We start from the raw sequence: 20,309 nt of genomic DNA, 5'->3' as shown, positions 1-20,309 counted from the left end.
GTTTGGGGTCCTGTACCTAGAAGGAAATAGAAAGTTCAACAACAGGCTGAACACCGACAGTGTAACGCCGCAGGTCTTGTAGTGCCTCACCGTTTTCGCTAAGTTAGTAAAAGCTCTGAAACCCACATGTTATTTCCAAACTTCTCTCTGTCATAGTGACCTATGGAGGAGTACAAAGAACATCAGCATCCTAGGCTGTCAATGTCAAAACTGGTACAATTTACAGTACACTAAAAGCTTTTCTGCAAAAAGCAGCTTTAAAAAAATGCTGTTTCCAACTGAATAACAAAATACACAAACAAAACAGAGGATGATAAGCTCAATGATAGCAAATCTTGATAATTCTTCTCGATATAAATTAAGGTAATGCGTCCGCGCAGCTCGCCATTGACAGAAGAATAGTGAGCGTTCCAGTTGTTGAAGCCTGGCTGGCATGCCTGAAAGAATAAAATTGTAACTTCACAATATATGCTTTGGTGTGGTGTAAATTGTTTTAATATACCTCCTGGATCAAAAACACTTCATGACAGCTTTCTACTATGTAAATGTATTTTTAGCATTTATGGTTGGATGTCTAAAAAAAATATTGGGTGCTTACAACATCAGCCTTTTGTATTGGGGAAATGTCTCCTGCAGTAGGAGCCTTTGACCATCGGTGTCACTTGCTGGTGACCCGCCATCTTCAATATTACCACTGCAATCCATTTCATGCTCATGTTCCTCTTAGATCTTGCCTTCAGTGGCGGAAGCTTCTCATGTCAGTGCTGCCGGCTCTGCCTCTATAGTACTTTGTAAAAAAATGGTCTCTTTTCATGCTGTGTAGCCTAGATGAAGAGGCTTGAATCAAGCGTCTATGACACCTGTATAGTAAACTTATGTAACGCGCAACATACACACCACAATCAGACAAGGGAGACAGGACAGGGCGCTGTATTGGACAATAAAGGTATGAATGAAATATGACAACTCTCTCTAGGCACATTCTACCAATCTCTAGTTTCGAGTATTGCAAATAATCATCGCATCTGTCAGTATGAATTTATCGCAGCGTTACTTACTCACTCAATGTGCTCGTGAATTGAAATTCCGAGTTTCATTGGCTGTCATACCTTTCTGTCCTTCCTGCGTCAGGAGCTTTTCTCCTGTACAGAGGGTGAAACATAGTTGGAATGTATGTGCGAAGGCTGTGAACACACACTACTATTACAGTTGCCCACAAAATGAGTTCTGAAACTGGTGCCCCACTTGTGGGCATCCACGGAGTTCCATCAGGGCTGCACCAGAGATAAAGAACTATCATAATGAATACGCCATTGTGTTTCAACTAGCTTATCTATTCAAAGTGAGTAGTTTTCTTACAACTGAATTAGAGCCTGCTCCTCTGTCTCACCGTGGCAAGCAAATTTACTTTGTATAAATATTAATACATATCAAACAGTGGTTGAGAAAGCACGTCACAGTCCAGCTTCTTGTAGGCCCCCAATAGGTAGCTTCGGTCTTTTTACTACATACAAACATTCCACTGTCAAATTAATAATAATGAGATAATATTGGTGACGCTTAATCTTTGTTAAAGGTATGACACGATAGCATTTCAGACACAAGGATAATTTCATTGTTCTAATTTTTGCATATCTTATTTTCTGACATTTTCTTTTATTCTTTAAAATCGCATACATTGGCTTTTCATTCTGAGCAGTTTGACACCTTTGTCGGTTTTAACTTATTTCAAATGATTGAATAATTGCATTCCTTGTACATTTTATAAATTAGCATCACCCAGCATTGCTTTTTTCTTCTGAGCACCATTGATCCACCTTTTCCAAACTTATCATTTCTTTACTACAACAATTATGAAAATATTAGAGATTTCATTAAATCTTCATCGCCTGTCGATTATGAATTATTCAGCAATCACAACTGCCCAATATTACCTTCGTATGTTTGCTTTACGCAGCCACCGCGGTTGTTAATGACACGAGGAGCCTATAACTACAAATACTACTGCTACGATACCGATGGCTCTTCGACTTAACGAGCTGTATAAGCTCTCGCCTAATGAATAACATTACAGTGAGTGAGTGCTGTTGGGAGCAAGCGGCCCGACATTTTGACTAGAAAATGGCGGAGATAAGAAGACACGCAGCTAAATATTAGATAAAGTTTATGGAAAAGAAACAGTGTGTAGAACTATACTGAAAGTGGAAAAGGCAGCTCAGGAAGGAAGTTTTCTTTGATAGCTCAAGAGGAAGTGCCCCACTTTTTGAAGCTGTATTAGGGTTGCCTTAGAACACTACAAAAAGAAAACTAACCAAGAAGACGACGCACGTGCAGTGTGTGGTAAATCCATAGAAACAAATGAGCATCTTATACCAGAATTTGATGGTATCCAACCGGATGTCGACGCAGGCGCTGTCACTCTTCCTGGCGCCCTGTGGTTTAGAAATATCAGTGGTTTGTTGAATGAATCTGCGGTGGAAGCTAACAGGAAGCGATTGGAAGATTGGTGGCTTCAAATTTGAAAAGTGAAACAACGTTAGTAATATAGAAATAAAAATTCAGTAGATAGATTTATGTTGTAGTTACCCAATCGTATACTTCATCTGTCGATCCATCCATCCAGCAGCACCGCCGTGCGTTGCTTTTGTAGCCTATTCTTCTGAAGCCTCTTGGTTTGTGCTTGAGGCTCTTTAATTAGATGACGTACCCTCTTTTTGTGAATCTGGGGCTCATTTTTATTCTTGCATAATGTACTTTGAAGAAACATAAATGCATTATTGAATAACCGTGTTATATGTGTTTTCACTGATACTTTAAATTGTTACACCAGCACACGATGTACGATTGGTGAGAGTCGTGATTCAACGTTCGAACAGCAGCGGCCAACATAAGGTGCCGTCATTTACAAGATTTGGCTCTGAAGAAACGTTCGGCCCGAGTCACTAAATGAGAGGGCGAGCCGGCTATCCAAAGTCTAAACGAAGCACCGCTCACTTTTACTAAAGTACGGCTCTCTCGTTCTTAACTAAGAGCAGTTGAAAAGATAGCCGAAGGCGAGGAGGGGTTATTGCTCTAGCGAGAGAGTGGGTGCTACTCTTACGAGGAAGGGCGAGGGAGAAGTTTCTTTGCCCCACCGCTAACAGAAGCGCGAAAGTCGCACACTGTCACACAAATGCAACATAACGGTTCGCGAGGTCGCATGGGCCCGGATCCGTGAACGACAGAGAGACAGAGCCGGCTTTCCCTCTCTCTCTCTCTAATATAACTATAACCACTTCTCGCTCCTGAGCGACCTAGATTTAAATAAACGGATAGCGAGCCGTTCCAATGAGGCCGCTCGCTTCAGTGAGCTGAGCTGTTCTGAGCCGCTCACTAAAAGAGCCTCTTGGCCCATCTCTAGCCTCTCGTGCCTGGAAAGATGCCCGGCCGTTGTCTCTGTGCACTGCTTCGTTGTTTCGCTATGGGCACAAAGTGCTAACCTTCCACCCAGAGATAGTTGATTTATTCCTGGCCTCGACTGGATTTCTGCTCTAAAGCACCAAACCGCGTTCCCCAAGGTAAGCCTAGGGGTCATCATTCCGTCCCAAATGCCTTTAAGTACTTCGTATCTGCATAAATTCTGGGGTTGTAAACTTCAAAACTGCGCTGCTTTCTACACCATGTGTACGACAGAACGTTGCATATATAGCGCCTGCCATTTTCGTCTTTGAAATTGTGTTCTCCCCTGATGGGGCTGGGACATGTAGGTCACCGCCGCTTGTGGCAGGGGCTAGCCTGTGCACCGAATTGTTATCTGTTGTAGGCCGTCATTGCTCCCGCCACCGCTTCGGTAGTGGACGATGGCTGCTGTTGCGGCTCGAGTCTTCCTCTCCCTCTCCCTCTTCCTTTTCTTTCTTCTTTATTTTCTCGTCTGTTCGCTCGAGGCAGCGGAGGTGGCTCAACTAGAGAGCCAATAGCAGGCAGGTGCATTTCCTTCTTCCTACAGCACAACAACCCTCTGTCGGTTTACTGGTTGCTGTGTCAGTTCGAACCCGACCTCGGCGGCTGCGTTTCGATGGAGGCGAAACGAAGTGGCGTCCGTGTGCTGTGCGATTTCAGCTGTCAGCGCACTTTAAAGATCCCCAGGTGGTCGAAACTACTCCGCAGCCCTCCACTACGGTTGGTTGGTTGGTTCATAGGAAGGGAAAGGCGCAGTATCTGTCACACTTGCTCTGTGGACACCTGAACCGCGCCGTAAGGGAAGTGATGAAGGTGGGAGTGAAAGTAGATAGAGAGAAAGGGGAGCCGTAGTGGAGGGCTACTGAGTATTTTCGACCACCTGGGGATCTTTAACGTGCGCTGACATCGCACAGCACACGGACGCCACTTCGTTTCGCCTCCATCGAAACGCAGCCGCCGTGGTCGGGTTCGAACCCGGAACTCCGGCATAGTAGTCGGGCGTCTTACCACTGCACCACCCCGGCGGGGCCACTACGGTTCCTCTTTCTCTTCTGCGGCGAAAATGCAGAGCACACTGGCCGTCCTTCACACTGCAGTCACCACTTGCACGGCCCCAGTAAACCGATTGATTGATTGATATATAGGAAGGGAAAGGCGCGCTAACTGTCTCACTTGTTTTCTGTGGACACCTCAACTGCGCCGTAAGGGAAGGTAGGAAGGTGGGTGTGAAAGTGGAAAAAGAGAAAGAGGAACCACTACGGTTCCTCTTTCTCCTTTTCCACTTTCACACCCACCTTCCTCCCTAGAAAGCGAGGTGTACGCTTCCTTAACGAAAACATTTTATTATGCGAAGCATATTAACGTAGGTTTCGGGCCTTCGCGCGACGCCCGGCGGTGGCCACCATTGACCCTGAAGTGGGGTCACGTGACATGACGTCACGTGAGGACGTCACACCGGCTGCTAATGGGGCCTCATATCGCGCCGTCGGTCGCCTCCCGGCGGTGGCCACCATTGACCTTGAAGTGAGATCACATGATGTGACGTCACGTGATGACGTCACACCGGCTGCAGATGGGCCCTCATATCGCGCCGTCAGACGTCGCCCGGCGGAGGCCTCCACGCTTCGGTTCGCGCCGTCGCGCGCGACGCAGCGGCAGCGCCACCATCGCTGCATCACGTGATATGTGACGCCACGCCAGGGATGAAACGGCGCGCGCCCGCCGTCGCGTCAACCACACCAGCGTCTTTGCGCCGGGCGTGTATGCGTAAGTGACGTGCAAACCAAGAGTCATGCATTTACGGACCATAAGAGTGTGTTTGTCGGGCTGCAAAGAATAAAGTACGACGATTAACCTAAAATCACATCTCCGTCACTTAGCCCCATCCACACTGAGGCAGCTGCTTAACATGCTTCGCATCCACGGGGCTTAACCTTGATAAGCCTCCAATTTTTTGACCCGACGTTGCAACTGAAGAACCTAAATTCTTGTCTTGGAAAAAGATCGGTCCTCCTGTCGGAACGTAGAGTCATAAACTGTTTCTTTTAGCGGAGCATAACCTGACTTTATACATATTATGAGCACTGTGGGGCGCTTCATCTTTCACATGGGTGAATGCGATGCTTCATCTTCATCCTGCTCTCTCTTGTAGATACCCATCATCATAGCGGAGTGTGGTACGCTACATTGTGCGACCAAGGCTTCAGGTATCCTCTCAAACCTGATCCGAGCCATACCTTCCCGTTACCTTACAACTGGTGGAGGTGCGCCTTAATTTCCTCGCTTCTTCGTCACCTGCATCTACCCGGAGCACCGTTTTGGCCGTCGTTTGACACCGAGCACCATCATCATGACCCAATAGGGCCATTAATCTGTTCTGGGTTCTTCCAACTCTACCCCAGCTCCACTTGCCACTGGGACTGTGAGCAGCCGTCAGCACGACCCGTAGAGGTTCGCCGGTCTTCGAGGCGATGGCGCTGATGACTGGCTCGACAGCTACGTCCGGATCAGTGCTTTCAACTGGGGGGACGATTCTCTTAAACTAAATAAAGTGTCCTTTTATTTGACGGATGTGGCCAAAATGTGGTTCCTAAACCATGAATCGACGATTCTGGACTAAGCTACCTTTAAAGAAACGTTACCCCAGATTTTCAGCGCTCTTACTGTTCGCACAGAAAACGGCAAGAAGAAGCTAAAAACCCGAATTCAGCGGTCCAATGCGACCTATACGTCTTATATAGAAGATGTTCTTGCACTTTGCCGGCGCATAAATGACACCGTGCCAGAGACCGAGCGGGTTCGGCACGTCCTTTAAAGGTATTGGGCTACTCACCTTTAACGCCCTGGCCGTGTAGAACCCTACCACCATCGACACCATCATACCAATTTGTCAACGCCTTGACGACCTACAGTAAATACGCCATGCAGCCTGATTCCACTTCCTTTGGTTTCACTGCCGACTCTGACCTCCGTGTGCTTATTCGCGGATTAAGGCATCAGATAGTTGAGGACCTTGTAACTGTGTTCCGGCTTGCATAAATTTAGCAACTGTTTGTGACGTAGTTTCATTACTTACAATGTTAAGTGTTTTCCAAACAATCCTTGTGCGCCCTTTTTGTTTAGTTGAATAGGTTATCATATTACTGTTTTTGCAGCGTAAAGGTATTTAGTGACTAAAGTTCTGTAAATGTTGTATGTTTCAAGGCTTCTCGAGTTTTACTGCGTATAAATGTTTTATACGACTAGTTTACTTTTTTTCACGAGCTTTTGCGATTCGTCGATTATCCATGGTTTTCAAATTCTTTCCTTGTTCTAAATTACTTTGTGGGGAAACGCGCGTAGTATATATCAGACAACGTGCGCAGAAATGTATCGTATGTTCTTCCCGGATTCATTTGCTCTGAAGACATAGTTCCAACAGGCTGCAGTAAGGCGATCTCTGAACATGCAAAGCGTTCTAGGAATAATATTGCGGCAAGAAAATGCAGAGTGTATTCATTTTTTTGTGTCAATGAACTGATTAACTTCCATTACAGTAGGTAGGTGGGCGCTAACACAATGAAATAAGGTAATAGCTCCAACTAGGGATGTCTTCCAGGATTCCAACAACTTCTTTCATTCTGCACAACATGGTTTTCGAAAGGTTTTCTCGTGCGAAACACAACTAGCAATATTTTCTTTTGACCTGCCCACTAACCGTGATCGTAACAAGCATAGTGCTTCGATAATCAATGCCAGTCAGTTTAGATTTTGCAAGTGCACGTCCACTGAATCTGCTTTACTCTTGTAAAAAGATATTGTTTTAAATAATATCGAAGCTTAAGTTTGACTCTTGGTATTTTTATCGACTTTACAAAAGCTTTCGACCTTCTTAATCATAAAATATTAGTCTGTAAACTTGAAAGGTATGTTGTGCGGTGTCGTTCCTTTTAACTCTTTCCTTCGTAAACATGTGCCAGCAGGTGGTATCGGTCAATAATCACAAGTCTAGCTCTCTTTTGATTCAATGTGTTGTCCCGCAAGGTAGCCTTCTCGGCCCGTTTCTCTTTAATGCTTATGCTAACGATCTTGTGAGCACAGCCTAGCATACAATTTGTATTCAGTACGCTGGCGACACAAGTTGTTTTGTCAGGGGCTCTTCTGCTGAAGGACTAATCAAAATTGCAAATCATGTTCTTTGTACTCTCCACAAATGGTTCAAAGCTAATGATTAGGTAGGTAACTCTAACTTGACCAAAGCCTTCTTTTCTCGGCCCTTTAGGCTGGATATTACTGTAAACACTACTCGGCATCTAGGAAATAACATTATTGAAATTGTAGACAAGTTCAAATCGCTCGATGTTGGATTCAACACTCACATGAGGTGCTCTGATCATACAATGTATATTGAAAGCAAGCTTGCTAGATCTGTAGGCTGCCTCTAGAGACTTCGAAACGAATTTCCCCAAAGCACAAGCTTCTTATTTACCATTCCATAATTCAATCCCACATACACTACTGTCAGCTAGTTTGCGGTTATACGTCCAAAGCAAATCTTCTTCTCGGTGTCCAAAAGAAGGCAATTAGACTGATCGCTGGTGCATGTTACACTACTCACACAGAAACAATATTTCCATAATATGGGATTCATCGTCTGCAAACTATGTTTGATTATCGTTTGCTGCACTGCCCTAAATTTTCACTTCAATGATCAAGTGACTTTTTAAAGACTATTGCTTGACGTAAGCCTCACGAAGAACGCTTTCATACCAGAAGTAAATAAATACGGGACGTTCATCGAACGAGGACGTCATACGGTAACCAGAGGCTTCGATTTATTTTACCACGCATACTAAATATTTGTAGTATACACAATCCAAACATATTTACCACCTTAATTATGGACTTTAATCTATATTTCATCAATACCGCACTTTCTTTATGTGCCTTCCGCTCCTTGCTTTAGTGAACACCGGCATGAGAATAGTCACTTCATTTTCATAACCTTTTGCCATGTTGCGTCCTTACTTTAGGCCATCACTGGCCGTTAATTCACTGTCCTAGTTTTATAGTGCTATTTTATTTATATATTTGGTCTCTTTTAGTACTCCATAATCTTGTTGGTCCACATTTACTGTGCCTCGGGCATCTCTGAGGCTATTCTTGCAGCTATTTATCCGATCCCCATTTCCTCTATATCACTGGAAATAAATTGTTATTCAATTCAGACATTCTTAGATTTCGCAAATGTCTTTCACAAGGTGCCTAACAAACGCTTACCACTGAAACTAGCCGCTCTAAACTTGCATCCCAACATTCTAAAATGTAATAAAGAGTTCCTTGCTAACCGCTCACAGTTCGTCTATATTAAAAAACAAAGCCTCAAACGATCCATGTAACATGTGGCCTCCCGCAATGATCTGTGCTCGCCCCTCTCCTGTTTATAATATATATAAATGACCTACCTGATGCGATCGCTGGCTTATGACTAAGTGCTAAGAAGTGCAAACTCATATCTTTTACTCGTCATTAAAACCCTCTTATTTGTTTTCATATGAAGCTGCTAATGCTTCTATAGAACGAGTTGAATTATATAAGTACCTTAGAATCACTCTGGGTTGCGAACTTGCTTGGTGCACATACGTAAGTAACATTATATCATCTGCAAAAAGTTTTAGGCTTCATAAAACGTCACCTACATCATGCAACCCAACAAGTAAAACGTCTGGTATATAAAACACTAACCAGATGAAACGTTGAGTATGTCAGTGCAGTATGAAACCCATCTCAGATATGCCTGACAAATGCGATTGAATAAGTTCAAAATTGTCCATCCGTTACGTAAATCTCGCATATTCATCATATTCATCAGTGTTTTATCTCCAAAAAAAATTCTACTTTGAAAACCTTTTACTTCGACGCCACATTGCCAGTCTTTGTTTATTGCAGAAAATTTGATGAAGTTCACTAAATCAGGCTCCTTACATTGTCAATTGCACTCACGTATCACTTTGCGCTTCGCATCCGTTTCAAATAAATAGACCTCTTGCTCGCCCAAAAACATTTTCAGAATTTTGTTCCCCGAGCAATTGCGGACCAGCAATGCCTTTCCCCATGAAGTCCCCACCCTCTCATGCCAATCTTCAGTTCTCGAAGCCGTAAGAATTATTTTAAAACGCAATGCCCTGTGCTTGTATTTTTTCATGTCTGTTATCCCACACCATATGTTTTGCATCCAAGAGAGGCCTTTAAGGAAATAAAGAGATATTATGTGGTGATGTGAACCAAAGTTTGTTACAAACCAGTCTAAATGTGTAACAGATCGTGCAGTTTTTCGTTTCGCTGACGGTATGGTAATTTTACAGGAATGACTGTCTAACAAAGATTGTAGCTCTGGATTTGCATCACTTTTTACTAGCATGTTTATATTCAAGTCAGCATAAAGAATTAAGTGATATTTTTCGGAATCTACAAATTCTAGAAACGACTTGAGAAAAGAAAAGAACAACTATCTTTGGTCGAATGAGGACGGTAGCATGCACAGAATGTTGTGTTATCACATCTAATCTCGAGAGTTTCATAGAAGGGAGTAATACAAGAAACTTCAGACAACAGTTCAGAATCAATTAAGTTTGAGACGTGCATTGCTCTGTCAGCACCCGTTTTGTCAGCATGGTTTATGTAATACGATTTATACGTGTGAAGCGTATGCACATCCTCTTCCGAGGCGAACCAAGCCAACGTTCTGAAAACATGACGTCAGTTCATGTTTGACTGCAGTAAGGAGGTAATCTAGTTCATCGCAATTGTTTCTTCTAGATCTGAGGTAACAGCGAATACAGTTTGAGGCATCGCTAACCATTAGGATTCAGTGCATTACTAAGATTTCACAAGTCTATTTGAGGAGTGAAAGAAGGAAGCATTGTGGAAAAAATAAACGAATGGATTACCTGACCAAATCATATCACAGTCTTTCAAGGTTTTGCGTTGCAGCGAATGACAATGGCACTATGACCTTCCCGTTTCCTGACAAGAATCTTGGTGTTGAAATTCCGTGATATCCTTATATTCATTGCTGCTTGCCCAATTTCTTGTGCAACGCAACAGTTCTCTGTTCTGGTGAGCCATGTTAACAGTGATTGACCCTGCCAATGTACTTTTTTAGTTATTGCCAATCTTCCAGCCACACGTCGCAATTTTATTGCTGGGAAAACTGGATATTAATTTCATGGTTTTGTTTTGCTTCGTGGGAAGTCTGTGAATAGTGCCAACATCATTCTTTGTCAACTCCAGAAGCTGAACAGTCTTATCTACTTCATTCAGTTTACACAACAGGTCCTCCCTTTCTGTTACTGGGATACCGTGATCTTGTACATTGAGATTTCTGCTGCGCCATTAAAGGTCGCTGAAAGTCAATTTTAGCTGTTCAATGTCACTTGAAGTACACCCAGCCTTGAGCTTACTCACACGTTTGCTCAAGTTACCAATGTCCCTTCCTTGCTGAACGTGTCTACAGAGAGTTTTATCACACTTTGCTGTCATCAGCTCAATTGAGGACTTATCTTCAACTTGAACGGGAAGCTCCACATGAGCATCAAACCTCTTAGTTATGTCTGCCAGACATATTCCAATATCACTACGCCTGGATGGTCTGTCACTACCTCAATAAATTTGGCATTTGATGGACGCCACACCATGCACCTCCATGCCTTGCTGCCGTTTTCACCTTCTGCTTTGGACGTTGAATCAGACTAACCAGAAAAACTTCCAATATCATAACAGCACGCATATTCGCAGCATTTCAATGCGCGCCCGTCGTCTGCCAGCGGTGTTGTGTCGGCGTGGGTGCCATGGACGTAACGTGGGCCGCCGAACGGCAGCGTGCAAGAAGAAATAGACACCCGTACTCCACAACAGCCAAACTGGGCTTCACGTGTTGCCATAGCAAGTGTGACACTTAGACGTGCACAGCAAAAACTAATATACGTACTGACACAGAGTCACGGCACGCAACACGAGATGAAAAATTCACGGGCACCGGCGGTAGCTAACATCAGTGTTAAGCGTGGAAAAACGCAAGGCGAGTTCAGCAACCTAGATATACAAAAAAGACAGAGATAAGGAGGCCTCCTTCCGCCACCTCCACTGCAGCCCATGTGACGAGTTGCGATTTAGCCACCAAGAGCGTACAGGCAGTTCCACAATGCCTATGACATCAAGGTGGTCGCAAGTTTCCGAGGCCACAGCAGCTCTTTTCCAATCAGTCTGCAAGATGAGGAAAGGAATGCGTTGTCGAATACGACGCTAAGGATACAGCAGAATGATGAGGGAGAGGTTACTTAAAATAGCCGCATGGGAGACGTCAAAGGCTTTGGGTATGTCAAGCCCTAGTATAACATTTGTGCTCCTTTACGAGAGCTGGCACAAGGGTATCCTAGGGCCTGATATAACCAAATCTTTGGGGCTTGACATAACCAATGCCTTGGACAACGTCTCCCACGCAGATATTCACTAATCTCTCCCTACTAAATCGCGACTGCGACACCAACGAATCTATAAGCATGTTTCTCTCCAGCCATACAGCTGAAGTAAGTTTTGCAGTTTATTTTCCAGCTCTATTACCCTCTGCTGAAATGACACGCCCTAAGTATCAGTAGCCTCCCCTTTCCTTTTCAATGTCGCCTTGCTCCCATACCTTATACGCGGACGATATCAGCCTGTGGGTTTCAGCAGGCAACGATGCCGAAATTGAATCCATAATTCAGCAAGCGCTGGATGCCACTGAATGCCACGTAGCTGGAATGCCACGTAGATCTCATGGTCTCCATAGAATTCCGAGCTGCTCATAAACCAAGGTGAACCCGGCTTTTTCGATAATCCGTCCAGCTGCACTACTGCCAGCGGCCAGCCTATGCACGGAGTGTCCATCATTGGGGTACTGCGGACTGCACACCCTTGCTCTAATTCAGTGCTTTGCTAATAAACATAAATACATGCGGGAGGCTGGCTTACGATGTATGCTCCAGGCGTTTCTTATTAGTCAGGTGCCATTTACTATCAATGACGTCTACCTTACCTGTGAGGATGACACAGTGTTGGCTGCCTTATTCTATAGTGTTACGATTGGCTAACGATATGCGCGACAGCCGATACGGCCGCAGAAAAATGCAGCGAAAGTTAGAGCATCAGTCAAAGCAGCGGTCATTTTGGCAATTTCAGCGCTGTGCTTTCGGACGCCCAACGCTTCTTCCTGCAGACATACTCTGACGTGTTCAATCTACACGTGTCGTCTTATGTGTGCGTGCGTGTTGTTCGAATGCTGGCCAAGCACATCGCTCGAGCGAGAGAGCGTTGCCCTCGCTCATTAACAAGAGGTTCCTCCAAGCCGCCGTGACTGTTTAAGCAAAGCTTGCTAGCGCGAATCCTCCCTTTCCATCTGGAGATGCCGAGCATAGAAAAAGCACGGATGCTTCCACTGCGAGAGAGGACGGAGACACGACATACAGATGACGCCAAGACACCACCTTTATGAGCGTGTTTTGTCCTTGGGCCTGCTTCACTGCCTGTGCCAGGCAAGGCCCTTCGTCCTTGTGTCGATAACCGTAAGCTAAATTATATCACTAAGAATCAAATTTATCGGATTCCGAACATCAGGACTGCATCAACAAAGTTAGCGCTCAGTTTATTTCCACAGAACACCTTGCCAGGGGTTACTGGTAGGAGGGTCCCCTGACATAGCAGTCTAGTGGGTATGCGGGGTTCATTTCAGCAATAAGAGTTTTCCGTCCTAACGTTTTCAGGTTTGGTTTAAAGAACGCGCCATAATGCTTTTCAAGCCTCCTGGACAAAGTGTTTGGAGGCCTCGATGTATTCGTCTTGCTTTACTTACACGATGCATAGATGACGGAGAAGTCGCCGAGACACCTGCTTTGTGATGGTGTCAGTTTTTTTCTTCGCGTCTGCTTCTCTGGCCGTTTCTACGTGATGCCGTATTAAAATTTATTTTTGTTTATTCGACGCCTTGTTACTTGCCGGGACTGATGATGCCTTCCGCTGGACTCCGAGCCACAAGGCCAAAGCTACTCTTGGATATTTCGAGTCACATCTAGCAAAAGGAACGAAGCCAACAGTCGGCGAGGCCAAGGAAAGCATTGGGGATGGTACTTTGTATTTTTTTTTAATTTTTACTTGGCTAATCAAAGAAATTAGTAATGTAATCTTTTTAGGGCAAAGATAATTAAACACAAAGTAAACGAAAAAACAACGTGCCGATGGTGGGAACCGAACCCACGACCTCCGATTATCGCGTCCGGTGCTCTTCCAACTGAGCTACATCGGCTTTTTTTTATTGCATGAATTGGTACAAATACATCGCTGTCCTCCCTGCTAGTTTCTTGGGTATTTACGTTGTCTGTATACGAACAATGAGGGTGTTCACCAGCGCCACCCTCAACCATAGCGCGGACGTGGAACATCCTATGTTACCGCCATTGTCACGTAGAACGTGATCAGGACCGAGGGCGAACGCTGTGCTAGAACCCTCTTACGCTACTATGGCTTCAAAGCTGCCAGAACTGAGACTCCCGTAAGCTGCAAGCTGATAAATTAAGGGGAAATGAGGGTGCTCGTTACAATACATGAAGGAAAGAAGCCAACAGTCGGCGAGGCCAAGGAAAGCATTGGGGATGGTACTTTGTATTTTTTTAAATTTTTACCTGGATAATCACAGAAATTAGTAATGTAATCTGTTTAGGGGAAATATAATTGAACACAAAGTAAATGAAAAAACAACGTGCCGATGGTGGGTACCGAACCCACGACCTCCGAATATCGCGTCTAGTGCTCTTCCAACTGAGCTACATCGGCCGCTGCCCCCCCTCCTACTTCCTTGGGTATTTATGTTGTCTGTATGCGAACCTAGAGAGTGTTCACCAGCGCCACCCTCAACCATAGCGGTGGACGTGGAACGTCCTATGTTACCGCCAGCGTCACGTAGAACGGGATCAGGAGCGAGGGCGAACGCTGTGCTCGAACCCTCTTACGCTACCTATGGCTTCAAGACTGCCAGAACCGAGGCCCCCGTAAGCTGCAATGTCGGAAGTCCTGGGTTCGTGGGTCGTGGAGGTCGTGGGTCGGAGGTCGTGGGTTCGGTTCCCACTATCGGCACGTTGTCGTTTCTTCTACTTTGTGTTTATTATCTTTTCCCTAAACACATTACATTAATAATTTCTGTGATTATTCAAGTAAAAATTAAAAAAAAAATACAAAGTACCATTCCCAATGCTTTCCTTGGCCTCGCCGACTGTTGGCTTTTTTTATTCATGTATTATAACGAGCACCGTCATTTCCCCTTAATTTATCTGCTTACATCTAGAAAAAGGCGTAGAAGATGGCTCTTCACATCACTGCAATTAATATTATAATAATTATTCCACAGGAAGCGAAAGGCAGAGTATCTGTACCACCTATTTCTGCGGACATCTGAACCGCACCTTAAGGGAAGGGAGGAAGATGGGAGCAAAAGTGGAAAGAAAGAAAGAGGAGCAGAAGTGGAAGGCTAAGCAGTAATTTCGACCACCCGGGGATCTTCAATGTGCTCCTAAATAGCACAGCATACGGACGCCTCTTTGCTTCGCCGGCATCAAAACGCAGCTGCTGCGTGCGGGATCGAACTCGGGTACTCCGGTACAGTAGTCGGGCATCTTACGACTGCACCACCACGGCGGGGCCTGGCATTAGGGTCTATAATCCTTTAACGGAGCTCGTGGAAGCTCAACTCAATTCTCAGTATGAGCGCCTCACCCACATCCCCATGGGACGTCGCATACTCAACAAGGTTGGAATGGGCTTCGAAGCAACTTCGCTGACGAGGCCCAGCTTCCGCCTCGCATCCACGTTAACCTCTTCGGTACCTTCTCCCTAAGAACGTGAACCCAAAATTTCATGTCGCTCGCTGTAAGGATAGGGCTACGGCTCTGCCCCAAAATATTCAGCAGATCGAACAGCTGTCTATATCGACGCACCGGAATATTCCGACAATAATGCCTCCGACAGCGAAAAGCTAGGCGTCCATGTGATGTGCGATGTCAGTGCACGTTAAAAAACGACAGATGGTTGAAATTTCGGGAGTGGACTAGGGCGTCTCTAATAGCCTCAGTCGCATTGAGACTTTAAACAACGCAAACCAAGCCAGAGCAGACTACTACTACTACGACGCAGATAGCTTTTCGGTCGGACGAGCTGTGTCAACTATCCCTTAAAATGGTCTCTTGTAACGCCTATATAAATATATATATATATATATATATATATATATATATATATATATATATATATATATATATATATTGTGACAGGTACTTCCTGTAAACCAATTATATTTATTATTGTAACGCCTATAACATTTACATCAACCGGCTGTGAAGGGTCGTGTTTGAATTTATTTTATACCAGTTATTATGATTATTATTTATAGAAAACCTACTAAATGAAAATAAAGATTTCAAAATAACAACTTTGCACATCGTGAGCAACTAAATTGTGATATTGTCATTGCTCACCACGCTATACACAGTCATTCAAAACTTCCAGATAACATTGGAAATCAAGATTATCAACTTACATTTGTTCTAAACCACTGCCTAAAGCCTATTCTGTAAGCGCTCGATATGTTCGTAAGCAATCATGCTTTCTCTTCGCGGAAGTTTGATTCTTCTGGTCCAGCTCCCATAAATTGAAATAGGGCTGACATGCAACTAAGCATTAAAACCCACAATGGTGGTGCTCTAAATGTCCACTGACTCCGCAGGCCACCATCATCAAGACAATGCTGATTCGTATTCTCAGCTTTCTGGCCAGCATCCTTGACATCCCCCCAGACAAGAAAAAGCAGCTCCAGAAACATATAAGTCGTTTTTTGTGGCAGGGAGCCCCCGATAAGGGGCAGCTAGCCATTGTTTGCCTACCCAGATTCAAAGGTGGCCTGGGGCTGCCCGATCTGGATATTCTCGCAATTGCTGTGCAAATCAAATGGACATTCAGAGCTGTCGAATGCGACATGCCGCTAACAAAAAAAAAGATGGCTTCGTACTATCTGTCTACACGCCTGCGAACATTCACTGAGAAGGCCCTAAACCACAACACCCCGCATGCAGGGTCATCCCTATCATTTCACCAAACCGCAGCCACGGACTTAGAGTACCTGAAGGAAAACTCCAATGACATTAAACCAAGCCACCGTGCAAGAACCATGCCCCTGAAAGATGTTATCAATATGATCACCCCTCCGCTCCCTGCCCGCCTATCAAGCTACATGCTATGTGCAGAAGGACCCAGTTGGCATTACGTAACTGCCCACTTCCTCGATGCTCCCTGAGCCTGTGGTGATTCGCAAGAGGCATCTTACCAATCAGATGGCGCGCCTTCGTCTCTGCGACGTCGGGAAATATTGACTTGAGTACCTTCTGCTTGGCCCAAGAGACAGCGAAGCACATCTTTCTGGATTGCCTAATTCCACGCAGGATTCCTAGAGCCTATGAAAGATATGTTCGGTCACCCTGGGATCTCATACCCCACCGTGCGCTGCTTCAACCCGCTTCTAAAGGAAAGGCGTAAACAGTTTGTCTTGACACTGGCAGAGGTCAACTATCAGGTGTGGTTGGCCAGCAGCAAAACGGCCAACTCGAACAAGACTCCGAGCCTCCATGAAGTGAAGGCCAAAATCAGAAAAGAACTATGGTTCCACGTAGAGAGAGAGAGACGCCACCTGCGGCGAAAGAAGTTTTTTGAAGAATGGGGATACCCAATGGTGATCTTCAAAGAAGAAAACGGAAAACTAGAAGTGAGAGATTAGAAGACTTGCTCGCGTCAGGCTTTTACCCACCGGGGTGGTGCGGACGTGGTGCATAAGCACCGAGACACCGCCCCGGTGAGAACAGGCCGGATATCATGAGCTCCTTGGCTGCAAAAAGCCCGCTCTCCGAAACAAAAAAACCTCCCAAACCTTATGGTGCGGGAGGCCTCGCCTGAAGTAGCCGTACGAGGATGATGGACGCAGGTTGAGGTCAGTACCCTCAGAAGAAGATCGCACCGAGTGCATCCTTCCTTTCATCTGACAAGGAAAGGGAGCTGCTTCATCTTACGCGTTTGCATTGAGTAGATGGTTTGTTTTTGCAGGAGTGCAACTTCTCAACCTCCGCTGATGTCCTTTATTTTCCTTCTCGTTTTAATGTTGAGGCCTTTTTTTGTTAACGGACTCTCGGTGTTGTGACGTAGGTGTGATATTTATTCACCAGCATAGAGGAAATGTGCTCATTATACGTATGGCATAAATGGGCGCATGATTGCCGTCGACGCTTTTGTAGATGGTCTAGGACTCGTTTTTCAGCATCTACGCACCAGTCACGCATAGTTGGACAAACGAGTTCTTTCGGTCCATCACGACATAATTTCTCGACGACGTGCCCCACTTTCTGCTCGGGGATTTCAGTTGTGTTTTAGAAAAAAGGTGCGACACCAGGGGGCCTGGTCAGGGCGCCTCCAATTATAAATAAATAAATAAATTTTATTTCTGCCTCAAAGATATATGGGCAGAGGAGCTGCAGAAAAAGCTGTAAAAATACAGCTTGACAAAGCCGCAGCTGCCACGCGAAGGAACTTGGAAAGCTATTATGATCAATACACATAGAGGACGCGTGGGTCACTCTTCACAGAGACCATTTAGAGGCAACACGAGCCAGGGCTCCGAGCGCGAGTTGAATAGATCGAGTTTACATCCCCTCTATCAAGACAGCTGACTTGCTACAGTGTGAGGTATTAGCTTTCCCATCAGGCCTTAAACCAATTGATCACTTCTCGGTTATGGTGATTCTGCGGGTAGGCCCGGGACGTGCAAACAGCCCCCTGATGTGGCGCATGGACACAGCGGTAGTGCACGATGAAGAGAGCATTGATGATATACGCCGGGAGTTGTGCTTGTTTGTGGCCGCAGTTAGTAATATAACCACTGCTACTTGGGACGCTCTGAAAGCACGCTGGCGCGATGTTATTGTATGTGCGGGGAAGGCGCGGCTTGTCAGCATTACCACCATGCTCAATGACATTCTGCGCAGTATGCGCATCGTACGTGGTGGTGAAACGCTTACGTTCGCGATGCGCAAATATCCGGGGACGCTGTGCGAGCGTTCGAGGATAGTTCATGAGAATTACCCTCCGCGGGAATATCCAACGTGCCGCTTGAGGATGGCGCAGACCTCAAACACGCTCGAGCTGTTGTCCAGTGCACTGATGGGCGAACTCGCCTGGAGAGCGCCATGCTTGCGGACGGTACTACATCTTCGGAACCTGCATACATCCATAACGTGTTTAGCGAGCATTTTGTGGCCCTGTTTTCGTCGGAAGGCCTCGACCAGGCCTTAGAACATGTTGTTCTGGAAGAACATGATGACGGAACATGGTTACTTGTTCGGCGTGCTCCGCTCATTTGGTTTTCCTGACGAATTCGTTCATCTCCTACGTGGCCTTTATACCGACCTTAGCAGTGATCTAGTACTGAATGGCTAAATTGCCGGCAGCTTTCCCATTACACGGGAAGTGCGTCAGGGGTGCCCGCCCTCGCCGGTACTCTTCATACTTTCGCTCAACCCGCTGCTGCGTAGGGTCGCCGCGGACAGGCGTATTCGAGGTTTCCCATCAGTAGGACAGGAATCTCTCGCTGAATCTGCATTCGCGGACGACATAGCACTCTTCGTGCGTGAGAGTGACAGTTTCATTGTTTTTTGAACATCTTTTCCGAACACACAGCTTTATCTGGAGCGAAGCTCAACACGAAAAAACGTAAAGCACTCCGCTTCGGTCAATTCAGGGGCACTTTAGCCGCCGCCGTACCGGTTGTGGACGCAGTGCGGGTACATGGATTGTTGTTGAAGCCAAGTGGGGCTCCTCTCGGTAGCTGGGACGTAGTTCTCTCGCGACCAATGCACGCCCTGTCTGACGCAGCACGTTTCAACCTCGTGCTCAATGCTAAAGTCAGTGTCGTCAAGACACGAGCGTGCGCTTTCACCCTTTATGCGGCGCGTATCGCGACAATCCCGCGCCATGCAAACTCGCATCCCATATCGGGACTTTTCTTTGGGATGGCAGTACAGCAATAGTCGCCCGTCACATCCTACATCTCCCGAAGAGCAGGGGAGGCGTTGGCCTGCCGGGCATCCCGACGGTGGCTTGAGTACTCGAGTTAAGGCTGGTGGAGAGGCTATTGGCTGAGGAGTCTTGCCATGGTCGCTGGCTCATCCTGTACTGGATGAGCACTGCGCGCCGTGTGGTTACACCAGAACATTATCTAAGTCTACAGGCGAACAGACCTCTGCCGTTTTATTGCGAGGCTGCAAAGACAGTCGACTCTTGATGCAGACCTGTCAGATGATAATGTAGGCGACCTACCAGCCAAACGCATCAGCCAACTAGTTGCCGTTCGCAGGCTTTAAGCTGATAAGCAACGAGAGACCGCTGTCCCCGAATGGCCAAATGAAGTTCTAGATTTTGACTGGCTTAGGCGCTGGGGCGCATTCCCCGCGAGACAACGCCTTGCCAGATGGGGTATTGTACCCAATGCCCATTATGCCAACGCGGTGCTCCCCAGAGCCGCTCGCATGTTTTTTTTTTTGGATGTGTAGCTGTGAGAACAGGTGGCGGCTCTTATATAGGACGTTTAACGTCCGCATAAAACCCGGCATCAGGCGCCGGCGTAACCCTTTAAAAAACCTTATGTTCACAGTGGTTCTATTTGTGTTGTGGCGTCGCAGAGGCCTCGCTGAGGCGCACCGCACTCCCGCCCGTGCAATTTACCCAGCCTTGCAGAGGCCGCTTCTCGTCATCTGGAAGTATCTGTCTCG

This window comes from Amblyomma maculatum, chromosome 10, assembly GCF_055883805.1.
Source record: "Amblyomma maculatum isolate TAMU_Amacu chromosome 10, ASM5588380v1, whole genome shotgun sequence".
NCBI lineage: Eukaryota > Metazoa > Arthropoda > Arachnida > Ixodida > Ixodidae > Amblyomma > Amblyomma maculatum.
Note: the sequence above shows the minus strand (reverse complement) of the source record.